The 26,006-nt window shown below is 48.3% G+C and overlaps 1 pseudogene; it reads right to left on the bottom strand.

Annotated features, from left to right (window-relative positions):
• LOC139274887 (nucleoside hydrolase-like) overlaps window positions 1-25,277 on the bottom strand; it is a 38,130-nt pseudogene extending 12,853 nt beyond the window's left edge.
• Window positions 25,278-26,006: the final 729 nt, after the last annotated feature.

Here is a 26,006-nt window from a genome sequence, read left to right as displayed (position 1 = left end):
TGAGGAAGGACATTCTTGCTATTGAGGGAGTGCAGCGAAGGTTCACCAGACTGATTCCCGGGATGGAGGGACTGACCTATCAAGAAAGACTGGATCAACTGGGCTTGTATTCACTGGAGTTCAGAAGAATGAGAGGGGACCTCATAGAAACATATAAAATTCTGACGGGGTTAGACAGGTTAGATGCAGGAAGAATGTTCCCAATGTTGGGGAAGTCCAGAACCAGGGGTCACAGTCTAAGGATAAGGGGTAAGCCATTTAGGACCGAGATGCGGAGGAACTTCTTCACCCAGAGAGTGGTGAACCTGTGGAATTCTCTACCACAGAAAGTTGTTGAGGCCAATTCACTAAATATATTCAAAAAGGAGTTAGATGAGGTCCTTACTGCTAGGGGGATCAAGGGGTATGGCGAGAAAGCAGGAATGGGGTACTGAAGTTGAATGTTCAGCCATGAACTCATTGAATGGCGGTGCAGGCTAGAAGGGCCGAATGGCCTACTCCTGCACCTATTTTCTATGTTTCTATGTTCTATGTCTATGTAACAGATTTGGATTTGTTTCATTCATCTTCTCCCTAGCAGCAACAATCCACAAATATAGTGTGCATTGCGCCGCCGTAGGACACCTGGACATCCATGCTGCCAATGACTGGGATGATGTTGTTTGTGTAGGTGAGCAGCTTCACCTGGATTGGTAGCATTTTAGGTCGTTCTCTCTTCATCTTCATCAGCGCTGGCCAACTCTTCAGCGACTCGGTGAGTAAAATTTATTTTACACATTCGCTGGAGATGGCCTTTCGTGTTACAGCCTTTGCAAGTATAGTCTTTGTAGCAGCATTGGTGAGCCCTGTGATTTCCTCCACAGCGCCAGCATGGGGCTGACCGGTTGGCCCCATGTGGTGGACTCAAGAGTTGTAGGACTCGGGGTAGCAGTCTTGCCTCTAAAAGGCGCCAGTCAGTTCACGATACTTGCCGGGTTAGAGTCCTGGGGGTGAGTCATCATCCTCTTGGAATCGCAGGCCGAGGCTATGAATGCCTAACTGACGTTGATTGCCTTCTGCAGAGTGACCGTGGTGTCCGCAGAGAGAAGCCTGTGGAGGAGGCCATCATGGTCGATTCCAATAACGAAGATGTCCCTCAGTGCTTCGGTGAGGTGGTCACCAAAATCACACGGTGCAACCAATCGTCTCAGGTCTGCAGAATATTTTGCGATTTCTTGGCCTTCGGGCCTCCGGTGTGTGTAGAACCGGTATCTGGGTGTGAGGATGCTCTCTTTAGGCTTGAGCTGTTCCTGTATCATCGTTATGAGCTCCGCATACGTTTTAGTTGTTGTCTTCTCTGGGGCTAGCAAGTCCCTGACAAGTCCATGAAAGATGGGCCCATAACTGCTGAGCGGGATAACTCTGCACTTATCAGCCAGCGAGGTCGGTGTGTCTCCAGCCAGGTCGTTTGAGATGAAATAGTGTTCTAGCCTTTCCACAAAGGCATCCCAATCTTCCACATCGGCGAATTGTTGAAAGTTGCCAAGGTTAGCCATTTTTCGCGTGGAAATTTGGAATCTCATCGGCAGTTATTCTGTCTGTAAGCACTCGAGTAATGATTCCACGAGGTAAGGTATTGTACTTGAACTGTTGTGACCTTAGTCCATTTATTGCAGCTCCTGAATAAGGGTACAGTAAGGTGAGCTCCCTTTTATACCTGGTTACCTGTCGTGTACAGGTGACCCCTAGGTCTCCACCAGTTGCACCCTCTGGTGTTACAGGCTTAGTGTATACAGTGTGAAGATACATTAAGTGGTCTTATGTAACTGTACGTTGGGAGTACAGGGTATATACATATATTATACATACACAACAGTAGCAATGAGGTGTTAAAAGAGTTACAGTGGACTAGTATTAATGTGAAATTTAAACGTAGTTTTGCTGTTTATATATCACACATTCAATTTACGAAGGATCAATTTTGTATTGAGAGTTGTTTTGCCATAAGCTTAAATTTTGGTCCTGAAATTTGAACTTGCTTGCTCTCATTGATGAAGCTAAACCAGTTCTTCACCACTAAGATAACAGATAAAAGGGAGGGCATTTGACCAATCTTGTTCATCCGTCCATAGAAAACCATGTCCGTTAGATGGAACGTAGTACTAACCATGACCCACATAAAACCTGTTGGCAGCGAATCACATTACTGGTTCCGAGGTCAACTACCTGAATCAACCTGTCCTCCAAACTGGAGAAGCACAGCTGTAGGGGCCAGCAGCAGGGATCTATACAACGCTTCCTGTGTAGTGCCTTGGGACATCTTTACTTCAGGTTGAACCTCCCTTATCTGGAACTCCCTCCTCCGGTATGATTTCGGCAGCCGGGGGCGCATGCGCAGAACGCACCCCGACTTTGGGGCCGCTTCGACACCCGGCCCGCTGGGGCCGCACCGACACACACTGGGGCCGCTCCAACACATTTCCTTCACGACCTGCCAAGGGCCCGCTGATACTTCGGGCCTGCCCGGGGCGCTGACCTACTCCCCTCCCCTCCCCTCCCCGACCTCGGGCCGCTTCTCCCCCCCCCCCCCCCCCCCCCACACCGGGCCGCTGACCTCCCCTCATCCGACCAAATCCCTTATTCGGCACAGGCCTCGTCCCGAGGGTGCCGGATAAGGGAGGTTCAACGTGTACATTAAAAAGGGTGCTATATAAATGCAAGTTGTTGTTATATTTCATTTAATATCAAAAAAGGGCTAAAACTGGGCTGACACTCCAGTGCAGTGCTGAGGGAGTGCTGCACTGTCCAATGCCTTTGGATGAGACGTTAGACACTCTCTTGTTGGAGATGGTAACACTCTCTCTCTCAGAGACTGTGAGAAAGTGTGTGAGAGTGAGAAAGTGTGTGAGAGAGAGAGTGTGTGAGAGAGAGAGTGTGTCAAAGAGAGTGTGAGAGAGAGAGAGAGAGAGAGTGTGAATGAGAGAGTGTGAGGAGATGGCCCAGGGGCAGCACGGGCCAGCCCACATTGCGATATGTGTGCACACTAGGTCCGTGCAGCAGAGCAGGTCTCCAGTCGTCTTGGTTAATCCTTGATACTGGACCAAGACCTAGCTCTGCCAAGCCCGTGTGGTGGTTGGTGTGCAATGGCCACCACACGTTAAATAAAACCCATGTTGGTTCGGTATTCACGAAGGAGGACACGAACAACCTTCCGGTTATAAAAGGGGTCGGGGGGGTCTAGTAAGGAGGAGGAACTGAGGGAAATCCTTATTAGCCGGGAAATTGTGTTGGGGAAATTGATGGGATTGAAGGCCGATAAATCCCCAGGGCCTGATGGACTGCATCCCAGAGTACTTAAGGAGGTGGCCTTGGAAATAGTGGATGCATTGACAGTCATTTTCCAACATTCCATTGACTCTGGATCAGTTCCTATAGAGTGGAGGGTAGCCAATGTAACCCCACTTTTTAAAAAAGGAGGGAGAGAGAAAACAGGGAATTATAGACCGGTCAGCCTGACATCGGTAGTGGGTAAAATGATGGAATCAATTATTAAGGATGTCATAGCAATGCATTTGGAAAGAGGTGACATGATAGGTCCAAGTCAGCATGGATTTGTGAAAGGGAAATCATGCTTGACAAATCTTCTGCAATTTTTTGAGGATGTTTCCAGTAGAGTGGACAAGGGAGAACCAGTTGATGTGGTATATTTGGACTTTCAGAAGGCGTTCGACAAGGTCCCACACAAGAGATTGATGTGCAAAGTTAGAGCACATGGGATTGGGGGTAGTGTACTGACATGGATTGAGAACTGGTTGTCAGACAGGAAGCAAAGAGTAGGAGTAAATGGGTACTTTTCAGAATGGCAGGCAGTGACTAGTGGGGTACCGCAAGGTTCTGTGCTGGGACCCCAGCTGTTTACACTGTACATTAATGATTTAGATGAGGGGATTAAATGTAGTATCTCCAAATTTGCGGATGACACTAAGTTGGGTGGCAGTGTGAGCTGCGAGGAGGATGCTGTGAGGCTGAAGAGCGACTTGGATAGGTTAGGTGAGTGGGCAAATGCATGGCAGATGAAGTATAATGTGGATAAATGTGAGGTTATCCACTTTGGTGGTAAAAACAGAGAGACAGACTATTATCTGAATGGTGACAGATTAGGAAAAGGGGAGGTGCAAAGAGACCTGGGTGTCATGGTACATCAGTCATTGAAGGTTGGCATGCAGGTGCAGCAGGCGGTTAAGAAAGCAAATGGCATGTTGGCCTTCATAGCAAGGGGATTTGAGTACAGGGGCAGGAAGGTGTTGCTACAGTTGTACAGGCATTGGTGAGGCCACACCTGGAGTATTGTGTACAGTTTTGGTCTCCTAACCTGAGGAAGGACATTCTTGCTATTAAGGGAGTGCAGCGAAGGTTCACCAGACTGATTCCCGGGATGGCGGGACTGACCTATCAAGAAAGACTGGATCAACTGGGCTTGTATTCACTGGAGTTCAGAAGAATGAGAGGGGACCTCATAGAAACATTTAAAATTCTGACGGGGTTAGACAGGTTAGATGCAGGAAGAATGTTCCCAATGTTGGGGAAGTCCAGAACCAGAGGTCACAGTCTAAGGATAAGGGGTAAGCCATTTAGGACCGAGATGCGGAGGAACTTCTTCACCCAGAGAGTGGTGAACCTGTGGAATTCTCTACCACAGAAAGTTGTTGAGGCCAATTCACTAAATATATTCAAAAAGGAGTTAGATGAGGTCCTTACTACTAGGGGGATCAAGGGGTATGGCGAGAAAGCAGGAATGGGGTACTGAAGTTGAATGTTCAGCCATGAACTCATTGAATGGCGGTGCAGGCTAGAAGGGCCGAATGGCCTACTCCTGCACCTCTTTTCTATGTTTCTATGTTTCTATGTTTCTATGTGTAAAGTCCTGTCCCCTCAGTACAGATTCACATGAGGCATGTAGTGAAGTCAAGGTCACTCTGGACCTGCACCTTTATTTCACAGCTCTGGAATGCTGCACTTGCCTGAGACCTGTCCTTATATACCTGTCTCTTGCAAGTGCAACCCTGGTGGTAAGGTATGCTGGTGGTTACAGGTCATATCTTATTACAGTCATGTATAGCATGTTAGGATACAGTTATATATAATAATGTAAGATACATGACATCACCCTCCCCCAAGGTCTTATTGTCTATAGGTTTAGTCTCTCAGGTGGTCTACGCTCTCGCGTGGAGCGTCTGAGTTGTGGTTCAGTTGTTTGCCTTGGTGTCTGTTTTTCTTTGGGTGTGGTTGCTGGTATCTGCAGTGTTGTTGGTAAATCTGCTTTTGACTTAGTCTACATGCCTCTGGCAGGTTTTGCCATTGTCCATTTGTACTACCAGTAGCCTGTTTCCTTTCTTGCCCGTTACTGTCCCTGCAAGCCATTTGGGACCCCTGCCACAGTTTAGTACAAACATTTTGTCCCCTATCTCATTCCATCTCCCCCTCGAATTTCTGTCATGGTACTCAGTCAGCTTACGGCGCTTTGCCTCAATGTCTGGGAGGATTAATGAGAGCCTTGTTTTTAAAGTCCTTTTCATCAACAGTTGCGCGGGGGGAATCCCAGTCAATGAGTGCGGACGAGATCTGTATGCCAGCAGCAGTCGCGACAGGTGACACTGCAGCGTGGGACCTTGGATTTTAAGCATCCCTTGTTTAATGATTTGCACTGCTCTCTCCGCCTGGCCGTTGGAGGCCGGCTTGAACGGTGCCGTCTTGACGTGATTTGTGCCGTGGTCAATTATAAAGTCTTGGAATTCTGCGCTGGTGAAGCACGGACCATTGTCACTATGTCAGGGATTCCGTGCGTTGCAAACATGGTTGCGAGGCTCTCCACAGTGGTGGAGGTTGTGCTCGAGTTTAAAATGGTGCATTCGATCCACTTTGAAAATGCATCTACAACTACGAGGAACATTTTGCCCATGAATGGGCCCGCATTGTCTACGTGCACCCGCGACCACGGTTTGGTAGGCCAGGGCCAGGGGCTCAGTGGAGCCTCCCTGGCAGCATTGCTGAGTTGGGCACAAATGGTGCAGCTTCAGACGCAGAGCTCCAAGTCCGCGTCAATACCAGGCCACCAGACGTAGGATCTGGCTATGGCCTTCATGAGAACGATCACCGGGTGCTCGCGGTGGAGCTCTCGGACAAATGCCTCTCTGCCTAGCAGAGGCATGACTACTCGGCTGCCACACATCAGGCAGTCTGCTTGTAGTGATAGCTCATGCATGCGCCTGTGAAAGGGTTTTAATTCCTCGGGGCAGGCATCGCGAGCCTCTGCCCAGTCACCGGTTAGGACACATCTTTTTACTAAGGATAACGTGGGGTCGCTGGCTGTCCAGGCTCTGATTTGGCGAGCCATCATGGGTGAACCTGTGGACTCAAAGGCATTGATTGCCATGACTATCTCACAGTTCTGTTCGTCAGACCCTTCCATGGTCGGCACAGTTGTCTGTGCCTGGTCTGTGCCTTATGGTATAGTCGTAGGACGCCAGCATGAGTGCCCACCGTTGAATTCGCACCGAGGCGTTGGCGTTTATTGCCTTGCTCTCGGATAGGAGGGATGTGAGGGGCTTATGGTCGGTTTCTAACGCGAACTTGGCCCCGAAAAGGTATTGGCGCATCTTTTTGACACCGTACACGCACGCGAGCGGCTCCTTCTCTACCATTCCGTACCCGCGCTCCGGCAGCGAAAGTGACCTGGAGGCAGAAGCTATGGGCTGTAATTTGCCCGCACTATTGACATGTTGCAAAACGCACCCGACCCCATACGCTGACGCATCGCATGTGAGAACTAGCTTTTTACCTGGGTCAAAGAAAGTCAAAACACTGTTGGAACACAGAAGGTTGCGGGCCTTATTGAAGGCGCGTTCCTGGGCGTCCCCCCAAAACCAATCGCACCCCTTCCTGAGTAGCACGTGGAGAGGCTCCAGCAGTGTGCTTAAGTTCTGCATAAAGTTCCCAAAGTAATTGAGTAGCCCGAGAAAGGCGCGCAGTTCTGAGACATTCCGGGGCCTGGGTGCCAGGCGAATTGCTTCTGTTTTGGACTCTGTTAGGCGGATTCCATCAGCGGCAATCCTTCTGCCCAAAAATTCAACCTCGGGTGCGAGAAACAGGCACTTGGATTTCTTGACTCGTAGGCCTACAGAATCCAACCGCTTTAGTACTTCCTCCAAATTACGGAGATGGGAGTCGGTGTCCCTGCCCGTGATAAGTATGTCGTCTTAAAATACAACCGTCCCCGGGATGGACTTGAGCAGACTCTCCATGTTGTGCTGGAATATGGCAGCTGCCGACCTGATGCCGAATGGGCATTGATTGTACATGAAAAGGCCTCGATGTGTGTTGATGGTGATGAGAAGCTTGGATTCCTCGGTCAATTCTTGCGTCATATACGCAGATGTGAGGTCTAATTTTAAGAAAAGTTTACCTCCAGCCAATGTGGCAAATAAGTCCTCTGCTCTGGGCAGCAGGTACTGGTCCTGTAGGGAGACTCTGTTTATGGTAGATTTGTAGTCCCCACAGATTCGTACGGATCCATCAGGCTTCATGACTGGGACGATGGGACTTGCCCAGTCGCTAAATTCCACAGGTGATATAATGCCTTCCCGCAGAAGCCTGTCTAGTTCGTGTTCAATCTTTTCCCTCATTACATAGGGTACAGCTCTGGCCTTGTGATGGACCGGTCTAGCATCCTGTTTGATGTAGATTTTGACTTTGGCCCCTTTGAATGTGCCCACACTTGGCTGAAAGAGATGATCAAATCACTTTATAACTGTTGAGCAGGAGGTCTGTTCCTTTAATGACATGGCATGGACATCATCCCATTTCCAGTTTAGTTTTGCCAGCCAGCTTCTCCCCAGCAGTGCTAGGGGGTCTCCGGGGACAATCCACAGGGGAAGTCGGTTCATTGTCCCTTTGTGTGTGACAGAGAGCATGGCACTGCCGAGGACTGGTACAATTTCTTTGGTATAGGTCCTTAGTGTGGTGTCGACCCTTGTGAGTTTTGGTCTGTCTCTTTTATGCGCCCACAGTTGTTCAAATTGTTGAGCGCCCATGAGAGATTGACTTGCTCCCGTATCCAGCTCCATGTTGACAGGTATCCCGTTGAGTAGGACCCTCATCATTATAGGAGGCGTCCTGTTGTAGGAGCAGCGGCCATTGATCGTGTAGACCCGCTGTACATCGGTGTCCCGGGTACTGTCCCCACCATCTTCTGGTCCGCTTTCCGACCCATCCGATTCATATACCAGCCGAGCTGCCGTTTTTTTGCACATGCGGGCCAAATGCCCTGTATATTCACAATTTCTGCAAACAGCCTGCTGAAATCGACATCCCCTTGACGAGTGCCCACCCCCACACCTCCAGCACAGACTGCTTCCATTGTTCAAAGAGTTTCCAAAGAATGAGCTGCGTCTGGCTGATCTCTCTTGAGCTTCTCTCAGTTTGTAGTTGATTGCTCGCATTGTGGGTTGATGAGGTGTGAACGGCCGTTCCTGTGGCCCTTGATGGCTTCTGCCTGTTGTCGAGAACCTGTTCTCCCGGTTTTGTCTGTGTGTGGGGGTAGCAGCTTATTTATTGCTGTGAACTTCTTGTTCCAATATTTCGTTAGTTGTCGTACCTGCATTGTAAATCAACCTCATTTCTTCTTCCCCTACCAAGAATGTCTGTGCAACCAGTGCTGCTGCCTCTAAGGTCAGGTTCTTGGTCTCTATGAGCTTTCGAAATATGCCTGTGTGGCCTATTCCTTCAATGAAAAAGTCTCTCAGCAGTTCTCTCCTCAGTTCATCAGAGAACTCACATAAACTAGCCAACCTCCGAAGTTCCGCCACGAAGTCGGGTATGCTCTGGCCCACACAGCGTCTGTAGTTGTAGAACCTGTGTCTGGCCATGTGTAGGCTGCTCGCTGGCTTCAGGTGGTCTCTTACCAGTGTGCTCAATTCTTCAAACGACTTGCTTGCTGGTTTCTCGGGTGCCAACAGATCCTTCATTAAAGCGTATGTTTTCGAGCCACAGCTGGTCAAGAGATGGGCTCTTCTCTTGTCTGCCTTATCGTCGCCTAACCAGTCTTTGATTACAAAGCTTTGCTGGAGCCTTTCTATAAAGTCCTCCCAATTGTTTCCCGCATTGTACTTTTCATCTGATCCGTTGTTCGCCATTGTGTGGATTCTGTAATCCCGTAACCCGTCGCCACTGTAAAGACCTGTCCCCTCAGTACAGATTCACACGAGGCATGTAGTGAAGTCAAGGTCACTCTGGACCTGCACCTTTATTTCACAGCTCTGGAATGCTGCACTTGCCTGAGACCTGCCCTTATTAACCTATCTCTTGCAGGTGCACCCCTGATGGTAAGGTATGCTGGTGGTTACAGGTCATATCTTATTACAGTCATGTATAGCATGTTAGGATACAGTTATATATAATAATGTAAGATACATGACACCATGCATAGGCATCTTCCATCCTTCAAGATTTAGTTCGGGATCTGGAATATTAGGTCCTTCATTGAAACACCTGTGAGCTCATCCTTTTTTAGCGTGGAAGCAAGTCATCCTTGACACGAGGAACTGCCTATGGTGATGATGAGATGGTTATTGCCTGGCACTTGTGTAGCGCGAATGTCACTTGCCACTTGTCAGCCCAAGCCTTCCACCCTATCACAGACCTTCCCTTTTGTTCTTTCCACCACCCCACCCCACCCCACCACCCCCGGCTCCCTTTCAGGGCCCCTGCACTTCCTTAAGAATCTGTTACATTTTGAACAATTGCCAGTTCTGACAAAGGGTCATCGACTTGAAACGTTAACTGTTTCTCTCTCCACAGATGCTGTCTGACCCACTGAGATTTCCAGCATTTGCTGTTATTATACCAACGCTTTAAGATGGATTCAGAAGTCTGCTTATCCAGCTTTTATTGAATTTGTTTTTCGTATCAGTATTCATCATCATCATCATCATCATCATCATAGGCAGTCGCTCAAAATCGAGGAAGACTTGCTTCCACTCTAAAAGTGAGTTCTCAGGTGACTGTACAGTCCAATACGGGAATTGCAGTCTCTGTCACAGGTGGGACAGACAGTGGTTGAAGGAAAGGGTGGGTGGGGAGTCTGGTTTGCCGCACGCTCCTTCCGCTGCCTGCGTTTGTTTTCTGCATGCGCTCGACAACGAGACTCGAGGTGCTCAGCGCCCTCCCGGATGCTCTTCCCCCACTTAGGGGGCGGTCTTTGGCCAGGGATTCCCAGGAGTCGATGGGGATGTCGCACTTTATCAAGGAGGCTTTGAGGGTGTCCTTGAAACGTTTCCTCTGCCCACCTGGGGCTCGAAAACAGGAATCTGCCTGCAGTATTTTAAGGCTCCTGATGTTCTTCACTTGTGCTTGCTATCAATTACCATTGAATGATATATTTAATTCGAAGTAAAAACATAATAGGAACAGGAGTAGGCCATTTGGCCCCTCGAACCTGCTCCGCCATTCAATAAGATCATGACTGATCTGTGAATCAATGAACAAATGTAAGTAGTTACCCACCCTATAATTCCGTTCCAAGTCACCGTTTCCAGCTTCAACACAATAGAACTTACTGCTTGGAAGATAGCATTATCTTAAAATTGGTTATGAATGTTGTGCAATATTTAGATTCCCTTCTCGTCTTCGACAGGGCCAAAGTCTATGGTAAGTCTCTCTTAATTACCCAACTAGAATAATCACTCATACGGGTAAACACACAGATCCCATACACAACTAGTTTCTATCAGGGCATTACCAGACAAAAAGTTTGTTATTATTGGAGGCAACAACGTTTATTTATATAGCGCCTTTAACGTAGTGAAACGTCCCAAAGTGCTTCACGGGAGTATTACGAGATTTTAAAAAAATAAGATTTTAGGAAATTTTACTCTCAGCCTGAGAAAGGGATTATAAAAACAACAGCATTACAGAAGTAGGAAGCAGCACAAATGAAAGTGCATTCATTAGGCGTTTTTCTTTTTCCTAGCTCAAGGTGCAGGACTGTTAATGCTGAACAATGGAACGCATTTCATCTTGGTCATCATAGCTCCGTATCAAGCCATTATTATCATAGGCAGTTTCTTTTGAAATTGAGGAAGACTGACTTCCACTCGAAAAGTGAATTCTCAGGTGACTGTACATTCCAATACGGGAATTACAGTCTCTTTCACAGGTGGAACAGACAGTGGTTGAAGGAAAGGGCGAGTGGGGAGTCTGGTTTGCCGCATGCTCCTTCTGCTGCCTGCGCTGTTTTCTGCATGCGCTTGGCGATGAGACTCGAGGTGTTCAGGGCAGTCTTTGGCCAGAGACTCCCAGGTGTCGGTGGGGATGTTGCACTTTATCAAGGAGGCTTTGAGGGTGTCCTTGAAACGTTTCCTCTGCCCACCTGGGGCTCGCTTGCCGTGTAGGAATTCTTTGCTTTGGGAGTCTTGTGTTGGGCATGCGAACAATGTGGCCCACCCAACAGAGCTGGTCGAGTGCGGTCAGTGCTTCGACGCTGGAGATGTTGGCCTGATCGAGAACACTGACGTTGGTGCGTCTATTCTCCCAGGGGATCTGCAGGATCTTGCAGAGACGTCGTTGGTGGTATTTCTCCAGCGATTTGAGGTGTCTACTATACATGGTCCACGTCTCTGAGCCATATAAGGAGGACGGGTATCACTACAGCCCTGTAGACCATAAGCTTGGTGCCAGATTTGAGGGCCTGATCTTCGAACACTCTCTTCCTCAGGCGAAGGTTGCGCTGGCGCACTGGAGGCGGTGTTGAACCTCATCGTCGATGTCTGCCCTTGCTGATAATAGGCTGCAGAGGTAAGGGGATCAAGGGGTATGGAGAGAAAGCAGGAAAGGGGTACTGAGGGAATGATCAGCCATGATCTTGTTGAATGGTGGTGCAGGCTCGAAGGGCCGAATGGCCTACTCCTGCACCTATTTTCCATATTTCTATGTTTTTATGTATGGAAAATGGTCCACGTTGTCCAAGGCAGCGCCGTGGATCTTGATGACTGGGAGGCAGTGCCGTGTGGTGGGGTCAGGTTGGTGGAGGACCTTTGTATTGTGTTCCTAACACAGATGAGACTGCACACAAAGGGAGATTAAAGTAACAGTGACCTCAGTCTTTATTAAGACACTCCAGAGTGAGGAACAGGCCTCAGGGGCCAGCTTATATAAAGTGCTCCCAAGGGATGCTGGGATCCCTTGGGACTTCAGGGGATGCACTCCCTGGTGGCGGAACAAGGGAGTGCATGCTTTACAGATACACAACATCACTCCCCCTCTAAAGTCAACGTGAAAACTATTTACAAGATGAGGCGGTTGGGAGCCTTTCTTTCTCTGGTGGACAGCCTCGGTACAAATGTCTGTTCTGGTGTGTTGGCTGTGCCCTTGCTGGGCTGGTGTTGTTGGCCCTGCAGGGCTGCTAGGTGAGCCTGGCCTTGCTGCGCTGTTGGGCGTGATGGGTTCGATTTCCTGGTCCAGGGTGGTGTCATTGATCCTTTGGGTGTGTGTTGTGGGCTCAAAAAGGTGGTGTCTGCTGTGGGTTGTTCAGGGAAGTCTGTGAACCGCAGCCTCGTTTGGTCCAGGTGCTTTCTGCAAATTTGTCCATTATCTAGTTTGACTACAAACACCCTACTCCCTTCTTCAGCTATCATCATGCCCGCGATCCACTTGGGACCATGTCCGTAGTTTAGCACATACACAGGGTAATTCAGATCAATTTCCCGTGACACAGTGGCGCGACCATCGTTTACATTTAGAAACATAGAAACATAGAAAATAGGTGCAGGGGTAGGCCATTCGGCCCTTCTAGCCTGCACCGCCATTCAATGAGTTCATGGCTGAACACGCAACTTCAGTACCCCATTCCTGCTTTCTCACCATACCCCTTGATTCCCCGAGTAGTAAGGACCTCATCTAACTCCTTTTTGAATATATTTAGTGAATTGGCCTCAACAACATTCTGTGGTAGAGAATTCCACAGGTTCACCACTCTCTGGGTGAAGAAATTCCTCCTCATCTCGGTCCTAAATGGCTTCCCCCTTATCCTTAGACTGTGTCCCCTGGTTCTGGACTTCCCCAACATTGGGAACATTCTTCCTGCATCTAACCTGTCTAACCCCGTCAGAATTTTAAACGTTTCTATGAGGTCCCCTCTCATTCTTCTGAACTGCAGTGAATACAAGCCCAGTTGATCCAGTCTTTCTTGATAGGTCAGTCCCGCCATCCCGGGAATCAGTCTGGTGAACCTTCGCTGCACTCCCTCAATAGCAAGAATGTCCTTCCTCAGGTTAGGAGACCAAAACTGTACACAATACTCCAGGTGTGGCCTCACCAAGGCCCTGTACAATTGTAGCAACACCTCCCTGCCCTTGTACTCAAATCCCCTCGCTATGAAGGCCAACATGCCATTTGCTTTCTTAACTGCCTGCTGTACCTGCATGCCAACCTTCAATGACTGATGTACCATGACACCCAGGTCTCTTTGCACCTGCCCTTTTCCTAATCTGTCACCATTCAGATAATAGTCTGTCTCTCTGTTTTTACCACCAAAGTGGATAACCTCACATTTATCCACATTATACTTCATCTGCCATGCATTTGCCCACTCACCTAACCTATCCAAGTCACTCTGCAGCCTCATAGAATCCTCCTTGCAGCTCACACTGCCACCCAACTTAGTGTCATCCGCAAATTTGGAGATACTACATTTAATCCCCTCGTTTAAATCATTAATGTACAGTGTAAACAGCTGGGGCCCCAGCACAGAACCTTGCGATACCCCACTAGTCACTGCCTGCCATTCTGAAAAGTACCCATTTACTCCTACTCTTTGCTTCCTGTCTGACAACCAGTTCTCAATCCATGTCAGTACACTACCCCCAATCCCATGTGCTCTAACTTTGCACATTAATCTCTTGTGTGGGACCTTGTCGAAAGCCTTCTGAAAGTCCAAATATATCACATCAACTGGTTCTCCCTTGTCCACTCTACTGGAAACATCCTCAAAAAATTCCAGAAGATTTGTCAAGCATGATTTCCCTTTCACAAATCCATGCTGACTTGGACCTATCATATTACCTCTTTCCAAATGCACTGCTATGACATCCTTAATAATTGATTCCATCATTTTACCCACTACCGATGTCAGGCTGACCGGTCTGTAATTCCCTGTTTTCTCTCTCCCTCCTTTTTTAAAAAGTGGGGTTACATTGGCTACCCTCCACTCCATAGGAACTGATCCAGAGTCAATGGAATGTTGGAAAATGACTGTCAATGCATCCACTATTTCCAAGGCCACCTCCTTAAGTACTCTGGGATGCAGTCCATCAGGCCCTGGGGATTTATCGGCCTTCAATCCCATCAATTTCCCCAACACAATTTCCCGACTAATAAAGATTTCCCTCAGTTCCTCCTCCTTACTAGACCCTCCGACCCCTTTTATATCCGGAAGGTTGTTTGTGTCCTCCTCAGTGAATACCGAACCAAAGTACTTGTTCAATTGGTCCGCCATTTCTTTGTTCTCCGTTATGACTTCCCCTGATTCTGACTGCAGGGGACCTACGTTTGTCTTTACTAACCTTTTTCTCTTTACATATCTATAGAAACTTTTGCAATCCGTCTTAATGTTCCCTGCAAGCTTCTTCTCGTACTCCATTTTCCCTGCCCTAATCAAACCCTTTGTCCTCCTCTGCTGAGTTCTAAATTTCTCCCAGTCCCCGGGTTCTCTGCTATTTCTGGCCAATTTGTATGCCACTTCCTTGGCTTTAATGCTATCCCTGATTTCCCTTGATAGCCACGGTTGAGCCACCTTCCCTTTTTTATTTTTACGACAGACAGGAATGTACAATTGTTGTAGTCCATCCATGCGGTCTCTAAATGTCTGCCATTGCCCATCCACAGTCAACCCCTTCAGTATCATTCGCCAATCTATCCTAGCCAATTCACGCCTCATACCTTCAAAGTTACCCTTCTTTAAGTTCTGGACCATGGTCTCTGAATTAACTGTTTCATTCTCCATCCTAATGCAGAATTCCACCATATTATGGTCACTCTTCCCCAAGGTGCCTCGCACAACGAGATTGCTAATTAATCCTCTCTCATTACACAACACCCAGTCTAAGATGGCCTCCCCCCTAGTTGGTTCCTCGACATATTGGTCTAAAAAACCATCCCTTATGCACTCCAGGAAATCCTCCTCCACCGTATTGCTTCCAGTTTGGTTAACCCAATCTATGTGCATATTAAAGTCACCCATTATAACTGCTGCACCTTTATTGCACGCATCCCTAATTTCATGTTTGATGCCCTCCCCAACATCACTACTACTGTTTGGAGGTCTGTACACAACTCCCACTAACGTTTTTTGTCCTTTGGTATTCTGCAGCTCTACCCATATAGATTCCACATCATCCAAGCTAATGTCCTTCCGAACTATTGCCTTAATTTGCTCCTTAACCAGCAATGCTACCCCACCTCCTTTTCCTTTTATTCTATCTTTCCTGAATGTTGAATACCCCTGGATGTTGAGTTCCCAGCCCTGATCATCCTGGAGCCACGTCTCCGTAATCCCAATCACATCATATTTGTTAACATCTATTTGCACAGTTAATTCATCCACTTTATTGCGGATACTCCTTGCATTAAGACACAAAGCCTTCAGGCTTGTTCTTTTAACACCCTTTGTCCTTTTAGAATTTTGCTGTACAGTGGCCTTTTTGTTCTTTGCCTTGGGTTTCTCTGCCCTCCACTTTTCCTCATCTCCTTTCTGTCTTTTGCTTTTGCCTCCTTTTTGTTTCCCTCTGTCTCCCTGCATTGGTTCCCATCCCCCTGCCATATCAGTTTAAATCCTCCCCAACAGCACTAGCAAACACTCCCCCTAGGACATTGGTTCCAGTCCTGCCCAGGTGCAGACCGTCCGGTTTGTACTGGTCCCACCTCCCCCAGAACCGGTTCCAATGCCCCAGGAATTTGAATCCCTCCCTGTTGCACCACTGCTCAAGCCACGTATTCATCTGCACTATCCTGCGATTCCTACTCTGACTATCACGTGGCACTGGTAGCAATCCCGAGATTACTACTTTTGAGGTCCTACTTTTTAATTTAGCTCCTAGCTCCTTAAATTCGTTTCGTAGGACCTCATCCCTTTTTTTACCTATGTCGTTGGTACCAATGTGCACCACGACAACTGGCTGTTCTCCCTCCCTTTTTAGAATGTCCTGCACCCGCTCCGAGACATCCTTGACCCTTGCACCAGGGAGGCAACATACCATCCTGGAGTCTCGGTTGCGGCCGCAGAAACGCCTATCTATTCCCCTCACCATTGAATCCCCTATCACTATTGCTCGCCCACTCTTTTTCCTGCCCTCCTGTGCAGCAGAGCCAGCCACGGTGCCATGAACTTGGCTACTGCTGCCCTCCCCTGATGAGTCATCCCCCTCAACAGTACCCAAAGCAGTGTATCTGTTTTGCAGGGGGTTGACCACAGGGGACTCCTGCAGTACCTTCCTTGCACTGCTCTTCCTGTTGGTCTTCCATTCCCTATCTGGCTGTGGACCCTTTCCCTGCGGTACGACCAACTCGCTACACGTGATACTCACGTCATTCTCAGCATCGTGGATGCTCCAGAGTGAATCCACCCTCAGCTCCAACTCCGCAACGCGGTCTGTTAGGAGCTGGAGGCGGATACACTTCCCGCACACGTAATCGTCAGGGACACCGGAAGTGTCCCTGAGTTCCCACATGGTACAGGAGGAGCATAACACCCGACCGAGCTCTCCTGCCATGACTTAACCCTTATATACACTTAAATTGGCAACAACAATATTAAAAGTTACTCACTGATATAGAAGAGAAAAAAGAAAAACTACTCACCAATCACCAGCCAATCACTTACCCTCTTGGCTGTGACGTCACCTTTTGATTTCTTTCTACTTCTTTTTTGCCTTCTCCCTGTAGCTGCACAAGTCCCGCCTTTTATAGGCCTCTCCACGCACCTCCTCGACGCTGCTCCCGACTGCCGCCGACGCTGGGCCCCGGACTCCCTGCTGTGCCTTTTATAGGCCTCTCCACGCACCTCCTCGACGCTGCTCCCGACTGCCGCCGACGCTGGGCCCCGGACTCCCTGCTGTGCCTTTTATAGGCCTCTCCACGCACCTCCTCGACGCTGCTCCCGACTGCCGCCGACTCTGGTGGTGGCGGTGCTTCCCGACATTATTTCACATTCAATCCATTTTGAAAAAGCATCCACCGCCACCAGGAACATTTTGTTGTTGCCGCCTGCTCTCTACCTGATCATGCAGGTGCAGGTTGGGATGAACCAGCGAGAGTCTGGTTTTAAGTGTCCTTTTCATGAGTAGCTCAGCCGGGGGCACCCCTGTGAGCGAGTGGGGTCTCGTGCGGTAGCTGAGCAGTACTCTGGGCAGGCGGGTTTGTAACTCGTTTAAGGCTCTGTTTGATTGTTTGTACTGCCCCGTCTGCCTGCCCATTGGAGGCTGGTTTAAACGAGGCCGAGGTGACATGTTTGATCCCATCGCGGGTCATGAATTCTTTAAATTTGGCACCGGTGAAACATGGCCCGTTGTCACTGACCAGTATGTCAGGCAGGCCATGGGTGGCAAACATGGCCCTCAGGCTTTCAATGGTGGTGGTGGCGGTGCTTCCCGACATTATTTCACATTCAATCCATTTTGAAAAAGCATCCACCACCACCAGGAACATTTTACCGAGAAACGGGCCCACACAGTCGACATGGATCATCGACCATGGCCTGGAGGGCCAGGACTACAAACTTAGTGGTGTCTCTCTGGGCGCGTTGCTCAATGAGCACACATGCTGCTTTGCCGTACACAGGACTCGAAGTCAAAGTCAATACTGGGCCACCACACGTGGGATCTGGCTATCGCTTTCATCATTACTATACCCAGGTGTGTGCTGTGGAGATCTGAGATGAACGTCTCCCTGCCATTTTTGGCTAGCACTACGCGGTTACCCCACAACAGGCAGTCTGCCTGAATGGACAGCTCATCCTTTCGCCGCTGGAACAGCTTGATTAGCTCTTGCATTTCAACGGGGATGCTGGCCCAGCTCTCATGCAGTGCACAGTTTTTTACTTGGGACAGCAGAGGATCTTGGCTGGTCCAAGTCCTAATCTGGCGGGCCGTGACAGGTGATTTATCATTTTCAAACGCTTCCATGACCATCAACAAGTCTGCAGGCTGCGCCACCATCAACAAGTTTGCAGGCTGCGCCATTTCCATCCCCGTGGTGGGCAATGGTAGCCAACTGAGAGATCCATACAGTTCTCGGTGCCTGGCCTGTGGCGGATGGTATAACTAGACGCTGATAGCGCAAGTGCCCACCATTGTATGCGGGCTGAGGCATTCGTATTTATCCCCTTGTTTTCAGCGAACAGGGATATGAGGGTCTTGTGATCGGTTTCCAGCTCAAATTTGAGGACAAACAGGTCCTGATGCATTTTCTTTACCCCGATCACACACGCTAATGCCTCTTTCTCAATCATGCTGTAGGCCCTCTCGGCCTTAGACAAGCTCCTAGAGGCATAGGCAACAGGTTGCAACTTCCCCGCAATGTTAGCTTGTTGTACTACACACCCGACTCCGTACGACGACACATCACATGCTAGCACAAGTCTTTTACACGGGTTATACAATACAAGCAGCTTGTTGGAGCATAAAATGTTTTTGACTTTCTCAAAAGCAATTACTTGGTTTTGGGGCTCTAAGAGGGTGCTTAACCCCGGTAGGATGTTACCAAAATAGTTGAGGAGTCCCAGGAACGACCGCAGCTCCGTGACGTTCTGTGGCCTGGGCGTGTTCCTGATAGCCTCTGTCTTAGGCGCCTGTGGGCCGAATGCCGTCCGCCGCGATCTTTCTCCCCAAAAATTCCACTTCTGTTGCTATGAAGACGCATTTCGACCTCTTCAGCTGCAGCCCTACGCGATCCAGTCGCTGGAAGACCTCCTCCAGGTTTAGTAGGTGCTCGACAGTGTCCCGACGCATAATCATATGTCGTCCTGAAAAACCACCGTGCGTGGTACCGACTTGAGTAGGCTTTCCATGTTTCTCTAGAAGATCGCTGCAGCCGACCGAATTCCAAACGGGCATCTGTTGTAGATGAACAGTCCCTTGTGCGTGTTGATGCAGGTGAGGCCCTTCAAAGACTCCTCCAGCTCCTGCGTCATGTAGGCCGAAGTCAGGTCGAGCTTGGTGAATGTCTTGCCTCCTGCCAGCATTGCAAATAGGTTGTCTGCCTTAGATAACAGGTATTGGTCCTGTAGCGAGAAAGGATTAATAGTTACTTTATAATTGCCGCAAATACTGACCGTGCCATCACTTTTGAGTACTGGACCAATTGGGCTGGCCCACTCGCTGAATTCCACTGGGGAGATGATGCCCTTGTGTTGCAGCCTGTCCAGCTCGATTTCCACTCTCTCCCTCATCATGCGAGGTACCGCTCGCGCCTTGTGGTGAATGAGTCGTGCCTCTGGGACCAAGTGGATCCGTACCTTCGCCCCAGAAAAGTTTCCAATGCCTGTCTCAAAAAGGGAAGGAAATTTGTTAAGAACCTGGGAACATGAGGCCTCATCGACATGTGATAGCGCTTTGATGTCATCCCAGTTCCAGCGGATTTTGCCCAGCCAGCTCCTTCCAAGCAATGTGGGGCCATCGCCCGGGACAATCCAATGTGGCAGTTCGTGCACCATGCCCTCGTTGGTGACCTTGACCATGGCGCTGCCCAGGATAGTGATAAGCTCTTTGGTGTACATTCTCAGTTTCGTGTGGATGGGGCTCAGGACTGGTCTGAGTGCCTTGTTGCACCACAGTCTCTCAAACATCTTTTTACTCATGATGGATTGGCTAGTGCCAGTGTCCAGGTCCATGGCTATGGGTAAGCCATTCAATTTTACATTTAGCATTATAGGTGGACATTTCGTCGAAAATGTGTGCACCCCATGTACTTCAGCCTCATCTATCTGAGGTTCAAAATTGCTTTGATCCACCATGGATCGATCTTCCTCTGCCACGTGATGGTTAGCAGATTTTGCACAGGTTGCAGCTTGTCTGCAAGCTTGTTGGAGGTGCCCCATTGTTCCACAGCTCTTGCAAACATACCCTTTGAAGCGGCATGAATAGGCTGAATGGAAGCCTCCACAACGCCAACAAGGTGTGAATTGCCTTGCATTCATCCTTTGTTGCGGAATCTGAGTCATTTGGGTCACCTGAGGCCTGTTGGCAGTTGCAGACTTGTGGTTTCTGCCCTGTACATTTCTGCTCGCAAACACAGTTCCAGTTAATTTATGAACATTGCTAGCACTTGTGTGCTGAGAGATTTGTTATCACTGGTGGACATAAACGCCTGTGCTATCGCAATGGCCTTACTGAGGGTCGGTGTCTCTACAGTCAATAGTTTTCGTAGGATGGTCTCGTGGCCAATGCCCAGTACAAAAAAGTCTCTGAGCATTTGCTCCAGGTAGCCATCAAACTCACATTGTCCTGCAAGTCGCCTTAGCTCGCACACGTAGCTCGCCACTTCCTGACCTTCAGATCGCTGGCACGTGTAGAACTGATACCTCGCCATCAGCACGCTCTCCCTCGGGTTAAGATGCTCCCGAACTAGTGTACACAGCTCCTCATACGACTTATCTGTGGGTTTCACCAGAACCAGAAGATTCTTCATGAGGCTGTAGGTCGGTGCCCCGCAGACTGTGAGGAGGACCGCTCTCCTTTTTGCAGTGCTTCCTTCTTCGTCCAGCTTGTTGGCTACAAAGTACTGGTCTAGCCGTTCGACATAGGCTTCCAAGTCCTCACCCTCCGAGAACTTCTCCAGGATGCCCACAGTTTGCTGCATCTTTGCGTTGGATTTGTATTCTCGTTGCCAGTTATTGTGTTCCTAACACAGATGAGACTGCACACAGGGAGGTTAAAGTAACAGTGACCTCAGTCTTTATGAAGACACTCCAGAGTGAGGAACAGGCCTTAGGGGCCGGCTTATATACAGTGCTCCCAAGGGATGCTGGGATCCCTTGGGACTTCAGGGGATACACTCCCTGTTGGCGGAACATGGGAGTGCATGCTTTACAGATACACAACACTTTGTCTTACGGATGTTTAGTGTACGGCCCATGCTTTCATATGCCTCGGTGAAGATGTTGACGATGGCTTGGAGTTCAGTCCCTGAATGTGCGCAGACGCAATCGTCGTCCACGTACTGTAGTTCGATGACAGAGGATGGGACATTCTTGGATCTAGCCTGGAGACGGCGAAGGAACCTCCCCCCCCCCTCAGTATTCATATCAACATTCCCACTGACCACGAGGTCTCTCCTTTCCTAAAGCCTGCACAGCTCACCTGACCGGCATGTTCAGTGACTATTCGTGTCGTGGCATTCATCGCGTGCTCAGTTTGCAAGTGTTCCAGTCCCGGAGCGTCAGGGTCTGGAACATCCCCCAGCACGTCGTTTCCATGGCAAGCCGAAGAATCCAAACGCTGCCCGGGGGGGGACTACAGGTACCCCGGAACACAGGGATCTGCAACAGGGGAAAAGTCTTTAGATAATTCCATATTTGATCGGATTTGCGTTTACCACATTAAACAACTTGCAAATAATGGGTTGAGATGCAATACTTGTTCAGGTGGACGTTAAAGATCGCATAGCACTACTCAAAGAAAAGTACTGTAGTGAACTGTGAGAGTGCCCTAGGTGACAGGTTTCTCTCAAAAAAGATCACCAAAAATAGATTAACTGGTTATTCATCTTATTGTTCTTTGTGGGATCTTTCTGTGCACCAAAACAGAAGAACATAAGAAATAGGAGCAGGAGTAGGCCATTTGGCCCCTCAAGCCTGCTCCGCCATTCAATGAGATCATGGCTGATCTTCTACCTCAACTCCATTTCCCTGCACTATCCCCATATCCCTTGGCTACTGCATTTGCCTACAAAACAACAATTGCTACACTCCATAAAGCATTTCATTTTCTGAAATTATTTCAGAGTTTGACAATTAAAGCCCTGATTAAATGGGAAGAATTTTTTTTAAGTACTTTTATGAGAAAAAGTAATTGAAAAAAAATACATAATAGCAGCCGAGGTAATCACTCTTGGGATACAGGCATCATCAGCAAGGCTAGCATTTAGTTTTTTTTTTCAAGCACGGAAGGAGGCCATTTCAGCCCATTGTGTCCGCGCCGGCCGATAAAGAGCTATCCAGCCTAATCCCACTTTCCAGCTCTTGGTCTGTAGCCTTGTAGGTTACTGCACTTCAATTGCACATCCAAGTACTTTTTAAATGTGGTGAGGGTTTCTGCCTCTACCACCCTTTCAGGCAGTGAGTTCCACACCCCAACCACGCTCTGGGTGAAAACATTGCCCCTCAAATCCCCTCTAAATCTCCTACTAATTACTTTAAATCTATGCCCCCTGGTTGTTGACCCCTCTGCTAAGGGAAATAGGTCCTTCCGATCCACTCTATCTAGGTCCCTCATTATTTTATACACCTCAATAAGGTCTCCCCTCAGCCTCCTCTGTTGCAATCAAACCATCAGCAAACCTTTTCTTTAAAAACTGCCATTATCACCCCCTCCTCAAAAAACCCACCCTCAATCCATGCAAACTGCCACCCAACCTCCTCTTCCTCTCCCACGTCCCACTCGCTAACAATAACTTCATGTTTAGATCTCTCCATCAGGTTTTCTCCATCTGCTATAACATTGAAATAGCCCTAATCAAAGTCACAGAAGCGGGCGGTTGATGTGGGGTGCAAGGAAACGGTTGTGATAGCCTTGCTTGTGATGGGAGTAGATGTCATGGCAGATAGAAACGCTAAAGGGATGGCCATGAGTACGGGTATTAGAGGATTAAGGAGAACAGGAAGCCAGTGAATTTAGAGGAGAGAAGGAATCACTTAGTGCAGAGGCTGAGGGAGGAAAGTAGGGAGGGTATCTCGTGAGATTTGTGGTAGGGTTTTGGGGATGATAGACAACAAAGATTTTAAGGAAAGGCGATAGGAGTGTACCAAATGAGGTGGTCGAATGAGTAGAGGGAGAGACCAAGGTGTAATTTGATAAAGATTGCATCGCCACCACAGCGGTTTGGGCAGGAAAAGTGGTGTAATGCATAGTCAGGGGGCGAGGCATCCGTAACTGGTCGCCACCCGAGCAGGTCAGAGGAAAGAGGAGGATGGGACATTTGGGGTTGCTGCCTGTTAGGAGGCACCTTGGTACCTTGATGAGAGCCATAGAGGGTGGCTGAGGGCTTATCCAAGCAGAGGAGTGGAGCGGAATTCATGTTTAGGATGGTATCAGAAGAGTAGAAAGGCAGAGTAGTAGCAATGGGTTCGGGTAGGGTTTGGGGGAGGCAAAGTACCCAAGAAAGGAGAAAAGATGCATGACTAGGCGAGAAGGCAGAAGAGAAGTGCCCAAGAAAGGGGAAAAAATGGGCTCAGATCTGGAGCGGTATGCAAAATTTGCATGTGAATGCACATAGAAGGAATACTAGTTACACAGGCATAAAGCATCCAGGTGACATGTGTTGTAAATAGAGGAACTTAATGAACTGTTTTTATTTTGTTGATTGAGGAATAAATATTGGCCAGTGCATCAGGGATAACACCCCTGCTCTTCTTCAAAATAGTGCAATGGGATCATTTATGTCCACCTGGGAGAGTAGACTGGGCCTCAGTTTAACATCTCATCCAACTCCAAATGCTCCTTCTACACTGGAGTATCAGTCTTGATTTTTGTGCTCAAGTCCCTTGAGTGGGGCTTGAACCCACAAACTTCTAACACAGAGGCACAGAGGCAAATATGCTCCCCATTGAGCCACAGCTGACACTGTAAACATGGAAGAGATTAGAAGAGACATGTCCTGGTTGTAATTAGAAGAACTTAAGCCTATTCCAGGCGTTTTGTATCATACGGATCAAACAAATTGTTGCACTTGGGACCTTAATGTTACAATAAAATATTACAATATGTAATTAACTAATTATCAGCCCACGGGTGCAAAATTTCATTGGATTAGCAACTCCACCAAACACTACAAAGCAAGGCCCACAAACCCGATGGAAGTTCTCCTTTTTAAGTGAATCTTCATTTGCTGGTTCAAAGGCACTGATCCCTACCAAGAAATTCCACATCCTTGGTGATTTTAACTTACATTTGAGTTCCCCTAGTTCATTCTTCTCCAATTTTCCTGCGCCTCCCTCAACCTCACCCTTATTCACAGTCTGACTCACATCCTTGGTCTATCTCGTGGTCTGTGTGTGTGTGGGCGCGCGTCTGGTGATAAAGCTCTCTGCGACCATTTGTCGACCTACAAGATGTACTGCAGCAATGAACCAAGGTGACTTCGACAGCATCGGCTTCCCCCGAAACCTCTAACATCAAGAGGAAGAGCGGAAATGTTGTGGCAATGTAAAAACAGCGCGGGAAATCCGGGCGCTGGCAGCATAGAAAAAAACGGAGTGAACAATTTGGAAAAAAGTAACATTATTGCTAACTCAGAGCGAGGAGCTCAGGGAATAAAAGCTAAATGTTCCGACTATTTATTCACACTTTAATATTCACACTTTAACACCACTGTGGGAGCACCATCATCACAAAGTCTTCAGCCGTTGAAGGAGAAGGCCCACAACAACCTTTTCAGGGCAACTCGGGATGGGCAATAAATGCAGCCTTGGCAGCGTTGCCCACATCCCAAGAATCGCAGCGACTGCTGCCAACGGACCGGAAGTATTCGCGCATGTGCGTTTGTATTTGTTTTGGTTGTACGCTTCGCGACACACGGGACCTGGGGAAAAAAATGCTAGCGACACGGAGTGGTCTTGGGAGGAAAATCGGAAACACGGAGCGGGTGTTGGGGCCTCTAGGAAAGAAATCGGAACCCATCATCGCTTTCCCCAGATTAATGCGCAGAACGCTTTTGCGCAGCTTTGACATCAACTTCCGGGTCGTTGGCAGTAGTCACATCGTTTTCAAAAAAGGACGGCTTTCTAATTTACACTGAGGATTCACGTCACGACAAAGGGTTGCTTTTAAAAGCATAATGCTCCTTTATTCATAATTTTCATCACCCAACTCTGTCCTCCGGCAAACTTTTAGCACTCGAAGCACGTTTCTGCACACGTTGTCAATTGGTGTGTTTCCGTGACAACATGGTATACCCAGGATCTGCTAGAGTCCCATCATAGCTTGGACATCATCCAGTCCACAGTCGACATCTAAAATCAGCTTCGTACTTCCCATTTTAAAATCTTTGGGCAAAATAATGAGTAAATTTGAGTTTAAAACAGTACACGTTGGTCTGATGTCCTTCAGTTAACTATTTTGGTAGTGTTACATAGAAACATAGAAAATAGGTGCAACAGTAGGCCATTCGGCCCTTCGAGCCTGCACCACCATTCAATAAGATCATGGCTGATCATTCCCTCAGTACCCTTTTTCTGCTTTCTCTCCATACCCCTTGATCCCCTTAGCCATAAGGGCCATATCTAACTCCCTCTTGAATATATCTAATGAACTGGCATCAACAACTCTCTGCGGTAAGGAATTCCACAGGTTACCAACTTTCTGAGCGAAGAAGTTTCTCCTCATCTCAGTCCTAAATGGCTTACCCCTTATCCTAAGACTGTGTCCCCTGGTTCTGGACTTCCACAACATTGGGAATAATCTACCCGCATCTAATCTATCCCGTCCCGTCAGAATCTCGTATGTTTCTATGAGATCTGATATGTCCTTACTATACAGTACAAATGCACACGAGGTCCATACTAGAGAGAAGGTCATTCTGTGACCAGTAAGCTTTATTTACCAGCACTGAAGTGATGAAGATGGGTGGAGCTTCTCCTTTTATACCTGAAAGTCCAGGTTAGGAGTGTCTCCCACAAGTTCACCACCTAGTGGTCAGTGTTTTCACGGTGTACAACTTAGGTCAGTTTAAACAGAGATTACAATGACAGTTGAATACATGACATC

This window comes from Pristiophorus japonicus, chromosome 10 (assembly GCF_044704955.1).
Source record: "Pristiophorus japonicus isolate sPriJap1 chromosome 10, sPriJap1.hap1, whole genome shotgun sequence".
Taxonomy (NCBI): Eukaryota; Metazoa; Chordata; class Chondrichthyes; family Pristiophoridae; genus Pristiophorus; species Pristiophorus japonicus.
Note: the sequence above shows the minus strand (reverse complement) of the source record. Positions and strands in the feature narration are given on the sequence as shown.